Source organism: Cavia porcellus, unplaced genomic scaffold, assembly GCF_034190915.1.
Source record: "Cavia porcellus strain 051 isolate PalLab524CR breed Dunkin Hartley unplaced genomic scaffold, mCavPor4.1 scaffold_4, whole genome shotgun sequence".
NCBI classification, from domain to species: domain Eukaryota; kingdom Metazoa; phylum Chordata; class Mammalia; order Rodentia; family Caviidae; genus Cavia; species Cavia porcellus.
In genome coordinates, this window is record NW_026947487.1 from 70,097,473 (window position 1) to 70,114,964 (window position 17,492).

General features: G+C 36.2%; 1 pseudogene; it reads left to right on the forward strand.

The window, feature by feature from the left end:
- LOC106027768 (thyroid hormone receptor-associated protein 3-like) overlaps nt 1-16,609 on the forward strand; it is a 286,224-nt pseudogene extending 269,615 nt beyond the window's left edge.
- Nucleotides 16,610-17,492: the final 883 nt, after the last annotated feature.

The window sequence follows — 17,492 nt, forward strand, 5'->3', positions numbered from 1 at the left end:
AAAGATAACATGTCAACAATAAATCAACACATAACAGTTATAACCATTAATGTAAATGGTCTCAATGCAGCAGTTAAAAAAAAAAAACTGGCAGAATGGATCCAGGAACAAATCCAACCACATGCTGTCTACAGGAAACCCATCTAACCCAAAAGCATACTCACAGGCTAAAAGTCAAAGGATGGAAAGCAATACTTCATGTAACAGGAACATCCTCACCAAAAAAAAAAAAAAAAAAAAAAACAAAAACAAAAAAAACAAAAACAAGGGTAGCCATTCTGTTCTCAGACAAAGTGAACTTGAAACGAAAAATGATCAGAAGAGATAAAGAAGGTCACTACATACTCATTAGAGCAAAACTCCAAGAGGAAGAGATAATTATTTTAAATATATATGCACCAAATTCCAGGCCACCCAGTTATATAAAACAAGTGTTAACAAAAATGAAAAACCAAATTAGCAGTAACACAATTCTAACAGGAGATCTTAACACACCATTGACACCAAAGGACACATCAACCAGACAGAAATCAGCAAAGAAATAACAGAACTGAATCACACCTGTGAATAATGGACTTGATAGATGTGAACCAATGGACTTGATAGACATAAACCGTGTGTTCCATCTAACAACAACAGAATACATATTCTTCTCAGCAGCACATGGGTCATTCTCTGAAAGGGACCATATATTAACTCAAAGGACATATTAAATTAAATACAAAAGAGTTGAAATTATCCCCTGCATGTTATTGGATCATAGCACTCTGAAATTAGAGATTAATGATAAAAGATACTGCAAAAATCCCACAAACACATGGAAACTGCATAACACACTCTTCCCTAATCATTAGATCAAAGGGGATTTAAACAAGAAGTTAAACAATACTTACAAGCAAATGAAAACACAAATACAGCTTACCAGAATATGTGGGGTGCAATGAAAACTCTCCTCAGAAGAAAATTAATTGCACTGTTACTACATCATGGAAACAGAATGAATACAAATAAATAACCTGATGTTACACCTCACAGATCTAGAAAATGAAGAGCAAGTCAAGCCCAAAGTCAAAAGTAGAGAGGAAATTACAAAAATCTGAGCAGAAATCAATGCAATAGAGATAAAGAAAACAATCGAAAGTATCAATGAATCAAAGAGTTGGTAATTTGAAAGAATAACTAAAATCGATAAGTCCTTAGCCAATCTTATTAAAAAGAAAACCCTCAAATTCATGCAATAAGGAATGAAAAAGGCAAAATTACTAGACTCTATAGCAATGCTGAAGATCATCAACACCTATTTCAAAAACCTCTACTTTGAAAAGTTTGATAACACAGAAGAAATAGAAAGATTCCTAGAAGCATATGAAATATAAAAGCTAGGTCAAGAAGATGTAAAACTGCTGAATAACCCAATTTCTATTAATGAAATTGAAAATGTAATTAAGTCCTTACCTACAAAGAAGAGCCCAGACCCAGATGGATTCACTGCAGGATTCTATAAGAAACACAAAGACCTAATGCCAACACTCCTCAAACTCTTCAATGAAATTGAAAGGGAAGCAATCCTTCCTAAGTCATTCCTGGAAGCAAATATTACTCTAGGCAAAAACCTGAAAACAACCCAACTAAAAAAGAGAACTACAGACCAATCTCCCTAACGAACACAGATGCAAAAATCCTCAATAAAATATTGGCAAATAGGATGCAGCAAATCATGAAGTTTATACACCATGACCAAGTGGGATTCATCCCAGGCATGCTGGGATGGTTCAACATAAGTAAATCAATAAATGTAATCCACCATATCAATAAAGCCAAAAGTAAGAATCACATGATAATTTCTATAGGTGCATAAAAAGCTTTTGATAAGGTCCAACATTCATTTATGATAAGAAACTTACAGAAAATTGGAAAAGATGGTCTTTACCTCAATATAATAAAAGCCATCTATGACACACCAATAGCCAGTATCATACTAAGTGGCCAAATATTGAAGGTCTTTACTTTAAAATCGGGCAGAAGACAAGGATGTCCCTTATCACCACTACTATTTAATATAGTACTGGAAATATTAGCCAGAGCAATTAGACAAGAGAGAGAAATAAAAAGGGTAAAGATAGGTAAAGAAGTTAAATTATCATTACTTGCAGATGACATGATACTCTACACAGAAGACCCCCAAAACTCCATTGAAAGACTTTTAGATATAATAAATAAATTCAGCAATTTAGCTGGATACAAAATTAATACTCAAAAATCAATAACATTCCTATACACTAACAACAAAATCACAAACAGAGAAATAAGAGAAGCCACACCCTTCACACTAGCAACAAAAGAACACAATTTTATTAGGGGGCCTTAACACCCCATTGTAACAAAGTGATAGATGAACTAGACAAAAAGTCAGAAAAAAATAACAGAAATGAATCAAGCCTGTGAGCAAAAGGACTTAGTGGATAACGTTCCGCCAAACCATATCAGAATATACATTCTTGTCAGTTGTACATGGCTCATTCTCCAAAATAGAACACATACTTACCCATGAAACATTCTTGAGTAAATGCAAAGAGACTGAAATTATCCCATGCATATTATCTGACCATAGTGCACTGAAATTGGAAATTAATGACAAAACAAATTGCAAAATATACACAAATACATAGAAATTAAATAATAACCTGAATAATCAGTGGGTTACAGGTGAAATTAAAGAAGAAATAAAGCAATTCCTAAAATTCAATGTAAATGCAGACACAACATACCAAAAGCAGTGGAATGCAATGAAAGTGGTCCTAAGAGGCAAATATATAGCAGTGTATATCAAGAAATGGGTGAGCACCAATTAACAACCTAATGCTACATCTCAAGCTTCTAGAAAAAGAAGAGCAAGTCAAACTCAATGCTCATAGAAGAGAGGAAATTATAAAGATCAGAGCAAAAATTAATACAGTTGAAACAAAAAATTACAAAGAATTGATGAATCAAAGAGCGTTTTTTTTTGAGAATAAACAAAATTGATAAAGATCTAGGAAACCTTATCAAGAAAAAGAAAGAAAAAATCAAATTCATGCAATAAGGACTGAAAGAGACAAATTAATACAGATCACTGGAAACTCAAAAGATGATGAATATCTACTATGAAAATCTCTACTCACATAGAGTGGAAAACACAAAGGAAATGGATGGGTTTTGAGAAACATATGAACTACCAAAGCTCAATCAAAAAGATATAGCAATTTTGAATAATCTAATATCAGCTGTTGAAATTGAAAATGTGATTGAAACTTAACAACAAAGAAAATGCCAGGTTTTATTGGATTCATGTCAGAATTCTACAAAAATTTTAAAGAAGAATTGATGCCAATACTCCTTAAACTCTTCAATGAAATTGAAAGGGAAGCAATCCTTCCTAACTCATTCCTAGAGACAAGTATTATTCTGATAGCAAACCCAGAGAAATCCCAAACAGAGAGGACTATAGGCCAATCTCCCAAATGAACATTGATATAAATATTCTCAATAAAATATGGGCAAATAGAATGCAGCAAATCACCACCAATATTACACATCACAAATGAGTGGGATTTATTCCAGGAATGCAGGATGTTTTAATATGTGGAAATCAATAAATGCAATACAACACATCAACAGAGTCAAAAAATCACATGATCACCTCAATAAACAGAGAAAAAGCTTTTGATAACTCCAATCATTGTTCATGATTAAAACAATTCTACAGAAACTTGAATAGATGGTATCTACCTCAGTCTGATAAAGGCCATCTATGATAAACAAGTAATCAACATTATTTTAAATGGACAAAAACTAAAAGCTTTGAGTCTAAAATGAGGAACCAGACAATTCCTATCTCCATTTCTATTCAATACTTGTATGGGAATATTAGCCAGAACAATCAAACAAGAGAGAGAAATAACAGGAATAAAGATAGGAAAAGAAGTTAAATTATCGCTATTTGTAGGTGGCATGACACTCTACATAGAAGACCCCAAAACCTCTATTAAAAAGGCTAGTAGAGTTAATAAACAAATTCAGCTGGATACAAAGTCAACACTCAAAAATCAATAAGACTCCTATACACATAAAACTCAGTGAGTGAAATTATGCAAATATCACCTTTCACCATAGCGTCTAATAAACTGAAATAAGAATCAACCTAAGCAAGAATGTAAAAGACCTATATGCTGAAAATTACACTACTGTAAAAGAGGAGATTAATGAGGATATGAGAAAATGGAAAGATATTCCTTTCTCTTGGTTAGGAATAACAAACATTGTGAAAATGGCCATAGTCCCAAAATTGTTATACAGATTTAATGAATTCCAATCAAAATATCTTGGACATACCTTACAGATTAGAGAAAATATTCCTAAAATTCATTTCAAAACAGAAGAGACCTAGACTAGCAAAGACAGTTCTGGACAACAAAGGCAAGAGAGTTGGCACCTCAATTCCTGATTTGAAATTATTCTATAAAGCTATAGTGAATAAATCAGCATAGTTCTGGCAATGAAATGGAGCAGAGGATGAATGGAACAAATTAGAAGATGTAAATACAACTATAGAGATACTCAGCCACTTTATGTTTAGAAGAGGGGCTAAATATGTGCATTGAAAAAAAGATACTCTCTTTAATAAATGATGCTGGAAAAACTGGCTTTCTACATGCTAAAGACTGAAACTAGATCTATGTTTAGTGCATATCCATCATGCACTAAAATAAAGTCAATAAAGATCTAAATATTAAAACAAACTAAATCTGGCAGACAAGGCTGGTAGATAACTTGGAGACATAAGGATAAGCAAAGGATTCATGAACAAAATGCAAACTGAACAGGAAGTACTTCAAAGAATCAGCAACTGGAATCTCATGTTGTTAAAGTTTTTGCACTTCATATAAGTGTCGTGCACCACTGGAGCTCCATGTTTTTGCACTTCAAAAGAAATCACCAACAAAGTGAAATAAAAACCTACAGAACAGGTATGAATTTTGGCCAGCAGTCCCTTAGACAAAGGACTTATATCCAGAACACAGGAAGAACTGAAAAACATCAAGTCCCCAAATTCAAAGACCCTCTCCAAAAATGGGCATCTAACATGAACAGAAATTTCTCAGATGAAGATATACACATGTCAAATAAATACATGAAGAAATGTTCACCATCACTGGCCATTTGTGAAATGCAAATTAAAACAGCATTGAGATGTTATCTTACTCCAATAAGATGGCTGCCATCAAGAAATCAACTGATAACAAATGTTGGTGAGGCTGTGGGGAAAAGGAACACTTTTCCATTGTTGGTGGGAGTGTAGACTAGTGCAGCCACTGTAGAAATCAGTATGGAGATTCTTCAAAAAACTAGGATTGCATTCAATCCATCTATTCCCTCCTGGGTATATTCCCAGGCAAATTATAAAGGTCATGTCACAGCAATATATGTGCACCCACGTTTAGAGTAGAACAATTTATAATAGCTAAATCTTGGAAACAACCCAAATGACATCAACCACAGAGTGGATGAAAAAGCTGTAGTATTTTTATACAATGGAATATTACTCAGCTATAAATAAAGAGGATCTTGAGGCTTTTATAGATAAATGGATGCAACTTGAGATTATCCTCCTAAGTGAAATACATCAGATTCATATTTTTAAGTGTCACATTGACTCTCTAGTGTAAAACATAATAATAATAAACTGAAAGAGCAATAAGATCCAAAATGTATAATAGGTATTGAAAAATGAAAGGGAAGGAAATTGTTTTAAGGATATAACTGTATATATGTTTAAATCTGTAACATAGATAACTATACTACTAAGTTTTTGTTATATTTTCAAACAGAATGGTTTATACTGTCATCGTTTGTCTGTGTATTGTTTTTATGCTTTGATTTTGTAACTTGAAAAACTATCTGTAAGATAACCATATGTAATTTATCAACTAATGATTTTTAGTGTTATTATTTTTTTGCAATTCTGTATTATTTCTACCCTTTATCCTGGTTTTTTTTCCTCTAAATAAAGAAATCAAGTGCTTGATTCTGCTGTTATTTCTTAATTTTTTTTCTGTTGTTGCTGTTTTGCTTTGTTTTTTTATTTTTATTTTTTTTATTTAAAGAAAAGGAAACAAAAAATACCTGGAGATAAAAAGGGTAGAAATAATACAAAATTACAGAAAAACAAACGGTAAGAAATCGCTGGTTGACAAGTTACATATTGTCATCTTAGAAATTGCTGTTCAAGTTACAAAATTAAAGTATTTAAAATGACATTCAAAAAGTGACACTGCAAACAGTTCTGCTCAATGATCGAACAAAAACTCAGTAATATGGTTATCAGTCCTACATATCTGTTTTACATCTCAAAGAGGGCAAGATTAAACATATCAAAACAGAACAAAACAGTTTAAAAAACAATTTAAAGAAATACAGATTTCAAAGCAAGTCCATTGGAGATCCTCACTGTCCATCTAACTGCCTCTAGTTTCTTACAAATAGTTGTCCCCATTTTCACCCACTTTATATACCTATTGCATATTATAGAACTAATCAAATCATTACAGGATGATGAAGGCCTTTTAGGTCTTCAAGATCCAACATTAGGTAAGACAATAATAACTACCATTGCATCTCTCATTCTCTTTGTGATAGCCATCCCCATCTCTACATATGCTAAAACTGAACTCAAGAGACCAGACCAATGTCATTCTAATCAGCGAACAATAATGTTGCTAGAACTTATATCATAATGCTACAAAATTAGCATTGGGTTTCTTTTTTTTATTATATAACTTTTTATTCAATATCATCCTAATTTAGTAAGTGAAATATCATATTTTCCCAAGACTAAGTTAGGTTAACATTTAATTAACTATCACTTTAATATATTATGTATTCTGTGGTTTCATTAAGAAAACCGTTTCCCCAGCTTATAAACAGAGATCTTTTTTTTTTTTTTTTGGCAAAATGCTTTTTTTTTTTAAATTTTTTTTTGAGGTGCTGGCTTGGCTTCTCAGAGTCCTAAGTTCCAACACGGTGTGGATCTCAGGAGACACTGCTAGTTATCCCCCAGGAAGGGCTTCAGTGGGCTAACCTACCACTGCTTATCAGGGAGGGGAGGTGCTGGCTTGGCTTCCCAGAGTTCTAAGTTCCAACATGGCGTGGATCTCAGGAGACACTGCTAGTTCTCCCCCTGGAAGGGCTGCAGTCTGCCACCCTACCACCGCTTACCAGGGAAGGGAGGTGCTGCCTTGGCTTCTCAGGGTCCTAAGTTCCAACATGGCATGGATCTCAGGAGACACTGCTAGTTCTCCCCCTGGGAGGGCTGCATTGGGCCACACTACCACCACTTACCAGAGAGGAGAGGTGCTGGCTTACCTTCCCAGAAGCATTGGGTTTCTTAGCATCTCTTCTTCAGAGTATCTGTTCATTACATCTTGCATTATATAATCTGTTCTCATAAATAATTTTAAAAAAAGCTCATGTGTGAATTTCTACGTATATATCTATCCTCTCTATATTATAGGGAAAAACAAGTCATAACAAGACAGCAAAACAAATTCCTAGAAAAACATGCAATGGATAAGACATATAAGACCACAATACAGGTGATCTTCTGTAGTTACTATGTTTTCTCTTATTTTCAATAGATTTGTCCACAACATTGGCTTAATATAGTTAAACATAGTATTACCTATTTTTATAAAAACACAACTTTGAAAGCATTGTAGGATTTGAGAACTGTTAATAATTAATACCAGTATGGATATCCTTTACATCTTGTCATCTTCAGAGTAGTTGCCTCTACTTTTAGGGTTGATACTAACAAGCATACCAAATTCAAATAAAATCAGCCAAGGCCAACCCATGATCTTATGAATCAGATTCAATTAAGATCAGTCATAGTAAGACAATGTAAGTAATACAGGACTTCAGTTTAAGTTAATAGGAAAGTAAGGATAGTTACCATGGTATAACCTGCTATTTTTGGGTCAGATGTCTGTGCCCTCAAATCTGACGTGAGTGGACAGACCAGAACAAATTAAATTCAAACTAAATATGGCAATAAGATTACTGTATCTTTTAAATCCTGATACACTATTAACAATGACCTCTGCCTTTTTTTATAGTGTTTCAGAGCTGTCTATACTAAAAACTATAGCTTACTGTCTCTGCCTCATGTCTGTTATGCCACTTTTCTGCTATAATTTGTCCACTTTATTCCCTCATTCCACTGTCTGCCCATTCATTGAGGCCTCTCTGCCACTGTTGCTAGAATCCTGGTATCCCTTCCTCTCTTTCTCTGGAATGTCCTTCAACACTCTCTGTAGGGTTGGATTGGTGGCCACGAACTCCCACAGTTCCTTCTTGTCTTGGAAGCATCTTAGTTCTCCATTAATTTTGAGAGAGAGTTTTGACGGGTATAATGAGTCTTGGTTGCATACTATTTTCTTTCAGGACTTGGTATATTTCTCCCCATTCCCTTCTTAAGCGTTTGTGTTGATAAGTCTGTTGTTATTTTGATAATTTTCCTGTTGTAGGTAATCTGCTTCTTTTCTCTGGCTGCTTTTAATATTCTGTTCTTTTGGTGGATTTCTGAATCTTGATTATTATATGTCTAGGCGTAGATCTGTTTTGGTTGTAGGTAGCTGGTGTTCTGTACGCCTCTTTTATCTGGATATCATTTCTTTTTGCTATACATGGGAAATTTTGCTTTAATATATCTGTGAATATTCTTTGTATTTTATTTTTGGTTGTTCCTGCTTCCTCACTCACATTCTTTATTCTTAAGTTATGTATCTTTTTGTCATCTTCTAGCCTTTGAATTGTTTCTTTCTGGTTCCTTGTTATTTTTAAGAGGTTTTTTCTTTCACGATCATATGCCAAAAATCTCTCTTCAAGTTTCAGAAGGCTGGCTTTGGTTTCTGTCAGGATATTTTGCCAGTGTTCAATGGAGTTTTTAGTTTCCTGGTAATCTCTTTGGATCTGTTTCATGTATTCTAAGTTATGTTTAAATTCTTCTTCAGAAGTTTCTCTTTCTTTTTTGATTTCCTCAGTTCTTCCATCTGTGTTCTCTTGGGCGGGGCTTGTCATTTCTTTAATTAATCTCTTTATATCTTGCCTCACTTGGACCAGGAGTACAGCTTTAAATTCATCTATGAGGTCGTGGAGGTATTTTTTAATTTCAGCTGATGCTGTGTCCACTATTGGATACTTGGTTACTTGGTTACTGTGCTTGTTCTCTTCAGTGTTTACTTCTTCTGTGCTTATTTTCTCATTTTGGGCAGCTGGAGTTTTTTTTTTTTTATTTTTATCTCTTGTCATGTTTCTGGTTTCTTTCAGACTGGAGTATCCTGGGGTCTCTGGCCCTCTCTGTATTGCTTAGGGCCTTTCAGAAACGTGCTGGCTTGAGTTTTTGCTGTCCTCCCCAATTTGCTGTTATCCGGGGTAGGCTGGGATGCAGGGACAGTGCAGGCTAGCCTCCATCCTCTGTGCCATTAATCCATAAATTAGGCTGTACTTTCTGGATGTCACAGAGTTGTGCCTATTTTGTATCTGCTTATTGGGCCCCAAGCAGAGGCTTGGTTCAGCCCCAGCAGATCCTGCCAGTTCTCTCTGTGCCAGAAGCAGCTGACTAATCTCACCATGGCACAGGGTTCTGCCCAAATCCCAGCTGTTCTCTACCAGACCTCTCTGTGCCTGGAGCACCAGGACAGCGGGTCTGCCCAATTCCAAGATGTCTTCCGCTAGTTCTCTGTATGACGCTGAAGCCAACATGGCATCAGGCTCTGCCCAATTTCAAGATGTCCTCCACCAGACCTCTCTACAGGGGCGACTTGGTGATGTCACTGAGCCGCAGGTTCTGCCCAACTCTAAGATGTCTCTGTGTTATTGATGTCCCCATGGTGGTGGGCTCTGCCCAGTTCTAAGATGTCCTCTGGCCAACCCCAGCAGCCGCGGGACCCAGTCCCCAGTACTCACCACGGCTCAGTGCAGATCCTCCTCTTGAGTCTACTGCACACCACACGGCTTGCTCTCACTGCACTCCCAGCACCATGTGGAATGGTCAGAAAACTGCACAACATTTGGCTTCGGGGCTCCAGAGCCTTTCACAATCTCCTCTGGTGCAGTGGGGCAGTCCTGGCTGCTTCTCGGGGTCCCGGGTCTCAATTTCCAGCAGTCACCAAAAGCCAACACAGCTTGTCCTGTTGGGTCCATTGGTCAGTTCGCCGCATTAAAGGCATGGGATTTGCAGCCTCCCGTTATCAGCCTTCGTAGTCTCAGCACGACTTTAAATCCTCCAGCTATGCTGTCTTGGTTAATAAGGATCATTATCCATTAGTCTGGCCCTCTCCATGTTGTCATATTCTAGCATCTAATATGATTTCTCTGGAGAGACTCTCCACGTAATTCCCTTGCAAGCCACCATTTTAGGATCCTCCTGCTGTTTTGCTTTGTTTTGCTCTGTTTTCTTTTGATTTGTTTAGCTAAACCATCTGTTTTTAGTGTATTGAGGCCCCCTTGTATGACTGTGTTGATATTTATCTGATATTTGTGTCTAATCTTTATTTTATGAAGTGGGCATTTTGGCACTAGATGTACATAAGTTTATAATTGTTGTCTCTTCCTGTTCAGTTATTCACTTAATATTTAGTGGCTACTATGCTTTTTATGATCAACTTGACTTGAAATCAACTTTGACAGAAAACAGAAAGTTTATTCTTCCTTGTTTTGGAGGGTTGCATGGGTTATTGTTTTTGGTCCTTTGTGCTTTAGTCTATAAAGTTATTTATTAAGTGTGTTTTTCACATGCAGTATACCGTTTTGTATATTTTGTCACACATTCCATCAATCTGTGTCTTTTATCAGAAGAACTGAAACTATGAACATGGAGAGTTATTATTATACTCTTTTACTTTTTGCTTGTCATGTCATTACCTTTCTGTTGCTGGTTGCCTTTTTCTCTCTTCTGCCTAAATGCTCAACCTGCCTCCTGAATTCAATAAATTAGAATTTTTCTCGTTGTTGGTTTCATTTTCTGTTTCAAGGGTATCCGTGAGAATCAGTGCTGATTTGGTGGTCATGGATTTGTTAAGGTGCTCATTTTAATGGAATATGCTCTTTCTCCATTGATTTTGTGGGATATATCAATCTGAGTTGAAAAACATTTTCTTTGAGGGCTTGAAACACTTCACTCTGACCTCACGTGGCTCTAAAGTTTGTGTTGAAAGTCTGCTGCAATACTAATATATTTATTTTATATTTGATGTGTTGCATTTCTCTAAATGTTTTTACAATTTTGTTCTTTTGTTGGTCTTTTGGTCTTTAGCTATGATGTGTCATTCACAAGTTGTTTTATGATCTTAATTATTTGTCATTTTATACTCTTCACATTTTGTTACATTATATTCTATCCCTATATTTGGAAAGTGTGTTGCACTGTATCTATAAAATCCTTATTATGGTTAGTGTCCAGATGTTCCTCCAAAGCTTCATGATATCACAGGGAGTTCTTTTCAGAAGTGACTGAATCTAGAGTGCATGATCCTGGGGAAAAGGGTGTGAGTGCTACACCTGCCCTAGGGTGGATAGCCTGCATACAGTAAACAGAATAGAGAGATTCTTATCTTTCTCCCTTGTTACTCTTTCTGTTTTGTGGGAGCCATGAACTATTCTCTGTCAAGCCACTCTTCTTTGGAGTCAGCCAATTATATGCTGAAACTTCTCCAGGTATACAACCATTGAGGCTCAAGGCCTAAAATTTTTCCCACTCTGTGAGTAGTCCTTTCACTCTGTTGGTGACTCTGATGTGCAAAAACTTTTTAATAAGATCCCACATGTTGATTCTGTGAACTCTGGCTTTTGTGTATGAACTCTCTGCCTGTCCCTATGTCTTCAAGAGATCCACTTAATTTCTCTTCCAGTAGATGTAGTGGTTTTGATTTAACATTTATATCATTGATCCATTTTCATTTCAGTTTAGTGCATGGTGGTAGACATGGGTACAATTTTAGTCTTTGGCATGTCAAAAGACAGTTATTCAAAATTATTTATTAATGAAGCTATTATTCTTTGAGTGAATGCTTGCCCCTTTATCAAAGACAACATGACTGAGTTTGTTTGTAGTTGTGTCTACTTCTTCTAATCCTTTCCACTGGTCCTTGGGTCTGTTTCTTTTTTGCCAGTACCATGCTGGTTTTACCACAGTAGCTTTGTAATGCAATTTCACATCAGAGACTGTGATAATTCTTGCCTTGCCTTTGCTGACCAGTATTCTCTACATTATTCTAGGTTTCTTTTCTTACCAAATGAATGTCATGAATGTTTTCTGTAGATCTGTGACGTATTCTAAAGAATTTTGATAGGGACTGCATTAAATCTCAAACAGTTTTGGGAGTATGGTCATTTTCACAATGTTTGTTCTTATCCATAAGCAAGGTATGTGTTTATTTTCTGATATCCTTTTCAATCTCCTGTTTCAGAGTACTGCAATTTAGAATGTATAGATTTTTTTCTCCTTTGAAAGGTTGGTTTCTAGGCATTGCAATTTTTTTGGTATTACTGTGAAGGGTGAGGTATCCGTTATTTCTCTCTCAGTGTGCTTCTCTTTTGTGTATAAGAATGCAATTGATTTTTGATTGTTTGCTTTATACCGAGCTACATCACTGAATTTGCTTCTGATTTGTAGAAGTCTTTTGGTGGAGTATTTGGGTGCTTGTTTATACAGCATCATATAATTTCAGAATAAGATAATTTAGCTTCATTCTTTCCTATTCTTGTTCCTTTTATTTCTCTCATGTTGAATTGCTCTGGCTAATGTTGCCATAACTACGTTGAATAGGAGTGGCAATAATGGACATCCTTATCTTGTCTTGAGTTTTGAGTAAAAGCTTTCCATTTTATGCATTTCATATCATGTTGCCTTTTGGTTTGTCATTAATTGCTTTTATCAGATTGAGGTAAAGACCACCTATATGATTTTCTCTAAGGATTTTAACTTGAAGGAGTGTTTCCTTATCAATAGATTTTTTTGCGTCTATTGAGACAATCATGTGATTGTTATATTTGGCTCTATTCCGGCAATGGATTACATTTATTGATTTGCATACGTTGAACCATCCCTGCATCTCTAGGATGAACTCCACTTGGTAATGGTGCATAATCTTCTGAATAATTTGTTGAATTCTACTCCCTAGTATTTTATTGAGGATTTTTGAATCTATATTCATTTTGGAGATTTATTTGTACTGTTCTTTCTTGATATTCGGTCTTTCTCTGGTTTTGGTATCAGAGTAATATGCCTCCAGGAATGAGTTAGGAAGAATTATTTTCCTTTCCATTTCATTAAAGAGTTTGAAGAGCACTGGTGTTAAATTTTCTCTAAGATGTCTTGTAAAATTCAATCTTGAATCCATCAGGACCAGGATTTTCTATGTTGATAAGCTTTTAATTATGTTTTCAATTTCGTTGACTGATATTGGTTTATTCCTAGTTTTTATACGTTTTTCATGCAGATTTAGTAATTCATGACTTTTTAAGAATTCATTGATTTCTTCTATGTTTTCTGTCTTATGTAAAGATTTAGAGATTTTCAAAGAAAGGTATCAATGATCTGAATTTATACAGGATCTGTAGTGATTTCATATCTTTTACTTTTGTTTATTTGTTTTTTTGTTTTTTTGTTTTTTTTTTGGTTGTGTCCCAGGAATTGAACTCATGAACTTCCATTTGCCAAGCAGGAACTCAGGGCACTGAGCTAAACCTCCAGCTCCCACCTTTTATTTCTTATTGCATACATTTGAGTTACTTCCTTTTAAAAATAAGTTTGTCTAGGGATTTATCAATTTTTTTATACTTTCAAACTGTCAAACTCTTTAATTAGTTAATCCTTTGTACTATTTTCTTAGTTTCAATTGTGTTAATTTCTCTTCTGAATTTTGTAACTTTCTTCCTCCCATGAACTTTCAGCTTGTCTTCCTCTCCTTTTTTTAAAAGTTTGAGGTGAAACATTAGGTTTTTAAAATTGTATGCACTGTTTTCCTGATATGAGAATTAAGAGCTATAAATTACTCTCCTCAGAATGATTGCAGATATTGTTTAATTTCTTCTTCAGTTTATTTATGGTCTACTAGTTGTTCAAGAGGGTGCTATTAATTTCTATATTTCTATACAGTTTTTTTTCAGTTTTTTTGGCTGTTAATTTCCAATTTTATCGCACTATGATCACATAATATGTGTGGGATAATTTAAATTCCCTTGGACTTATTTAAGAATATATTATATGCAACTATATGGTCTATTTTAGAGAATATCTCTTTGTGATGCTAAGAAAAGTGTATATTCTGAAGTTATTGGATTGAACACCCTGTAAAGTCTACTAAGTCCATTTGTTCAGAGGTTTGAGTTCTGTTATTTCTTCTTTATTTTCTTGACCTGTCTCTTTGTATGTTAATTCGCCCATTACAATTGTCTTATTGTTGATGTGTTTTTGTGTATATTAATATTTGTCTTGACGTGTTGGAAATTAGGACCCTGGGAAACCAAGCAAGCAGCTCCCCTCCCAGGTAAGTTGCGGCAGTGTGGCAAACTGCGTCCCCTCCATGGAGAGAACCACCAGTGTCTCATGAGATCCTTGCCATGTTGGAACTTGGGACCCTTGGGAAGCCAAGCAAGCAGCTCCCCTCCCTAGTAAGTGGCTGTGGTGTGGCAGCCTGTGGCCCTTCCATGGGGAGAACCACCAGTGTCTTCTGAGCTCTGCATCATGTTGGAACTTAGGACCCTGCAAAACCAAGCAAGCAGCTCGCCTCCCTGATAAGTGGCTGTGGTGTGGCAGACTACAGCCCTTCCAGGGTGAGAATCACCAGTGTCTCCAGAGATCTACACCATGCTGGAACTTAGGATGCTGGGAAACCAAACAACCAGTTCACCTCCCCTGCTAAGCAATAGTGACCCAACTGGTGCATGGCCTAGTGTCTAACATCCCACTTACCCTACCCCCCTTCACATGTCCCCCCCCCCCCGCCCCGTTAGCAAATGGGAACCAGAAATCTGAGCATCTCTTGGGAGGTTGACTCTAGCAAATAAGGGGAATTTACTTTTACCATCTCTTTGAAGGCAAATATTTTTTATTACCGTTTTGCTTTATTCTTATTAATGGTACTTCTCTATTCAATATTCTATTTTGATAAGTTCACAGACTAAGATTATTATGGAAAATGAGATAATATAGTAGGCATTGTTAATTCTCTGTTCTAATACATCCATTTTTCTGAATGGTTTTATATTATTTTCTTACATTTGATATAATTGTATATGCAGTTATGCTCAGCTATTTCAAAGAAAGACATTATGGTAGTTACTGTTAATTATGGGTTGTCTTGTGGTGAAGTACTGTGTTGCTTACCTTGTTCTTTTCTGATCTGCTTTTTTATGTCCTCTTTTGTCTTAATCTCTTTAAAATAAAAAAGGTTAAAAAATAAAAATAAAAAGTATCACTTTGATTCCTTTGGAATGATAGTTCATGGATGTTTTACTAAATACCTAAAGAGAAGAGCTGAACAGGAGGCAGCTAAAAACAAGAAAATCTCAGAATATACAGAAGGATAGATATTTTCCCCAGAACATTCAGAAAACATGGTTTGGCTCATGACAAAATGAAAAGTCCTTGGAAACATGAACACAAGGCTGAGGGAAAATACAAAGGTGATCCTGTTGATCTCTGTCTTGATACTGACTGTCATAAAAAAAAAAAAAAACATAAGGAGAGAGATCTTAAACAAAGTAAATCAAGAGGCTCAGTAATTCCCAAGATGGAAGTCATTCAATGGAAAGGTCAACTGAGAAAGCAGAGAAAACATATAATCAAAGAAGCAGAAGAAGAGCAGTCCAAGTTCTTACTCCTCCACACTTACCTGCCTCTCAATTATATCACTCCTACAAAGTGGAAGAGTATTCTGAAAAGACAGAGGAGAGAGAAGAAGCACCATAGTCTTTTGATAAATCAAGACTGGTAACCAAAGACTTCATGGGTCCAAGTGAAAGAGGAGACAGCAGAGCTCTAGGAACCTTTCAATTGCAAGCCAGAGGGAGAGGCTGGGGCTTAGGTAATTACTCTGGTAATAATGACAACACTAACAATCATCCTCAAAAAACAAACTGGGAGGAGGAATAGGATTCAGAGTACACACCCAAAAGGAACAAGTAGTACTTGCATGATGATCAAGAAGATGAAAGCAGTGATACGTGAGTGAGTCAGGGCTGGGACCAAGGAGCCTTCCCCCAGGGTAAGTGCCAATTCATGTTCTGGAAATCCACTACCAGCCTCAAATGGACCCACAAGTTCAGTGAGGAAGAAAGGGAGATTGAAGATGATCAGATTGGAAGAGAGAACCTATATATAACTTTTGTTTTCCTACCACTCAGTAGGGGCCACACTTGCCCAGGGGAAAGAGGCACTGGGAAGGTGGCTGATGAGGAGCTGAACAGGGTGTCCTTAAGAAGATTCACCCCACCAGCCATGCAGAAGCCTACTACAGTGGAAAGTGTCCCTGGGCTGTGTCCTACTGGACAGAGGAGGCCACCATAGAACCTGGGGTCAGGCCCAGCTCTCAGAAGAGCAGGACATATTGGGTTCTATCTGTGTTCCTCATTTATTATTGGTGTATGGGGTGGGGCTTATGATACAAGAGAGAGAGTGATGCTTGATTTTGTTTTTTTCACTATTAGAAACCATAGTTTTGCTTTTAATTTTCATGTTGTTTGGAGCTAAGAGGACTAATTTAACTTGCAGTCTCTTCTCTCCTAACCGGATTTTAAAAGGCCCCCCTTTTAAGGCATATGTTTTAAGGGAAGAAAGATTTAATTTGTGCAACTTTAATTCTTAAAAGAGAAAGCAAACCATGCGAATAAACATTGAAGTGTTCACCACAGTTTGGGACCAAACTGCTTGGATCTTTGTGCAATCTGCATTTGAACAGCCAGCAGAAGTTTAAGGCCTGTCTGACCACCCTGTTGTCCCCTTTTCTGTGCATCTCTGTGTCACACAGAGTTGCTCCTAACTGCTTTCTGTGCATGCTGCTCCTGCATTTGCTGACTTCTCCTGGGTTGGCTTGCCATTCTCTGGCAGCGGTGCCAATGTCCCAAACTTTCTTGTGTTGCTGATCCTCTGCAAAAGGGGTAGAAACTGGAGGGCACTTTCTGGTTTGTTTTCTAAGATTCTTCTGAATTCTATTATCCTAACAAACATAAATTGAGGCAAAAATTTTAATATTTTTGTTAATCTTTTTATAAAATGAAAGCAACACCCACAATCAATTACAAAGTCAGTTATGGCTGGGTGGTTCTTGGCGTTATGTATATTTTTGGTTAATTTTTTCTTTATCTTTTTAACCTTAAGTTTATATTGAAATGTTCTATGATGCTTGGGGGAAACATCTTCTTGTGCTTGCCTCCCTAGGAGGCTGTCCTGA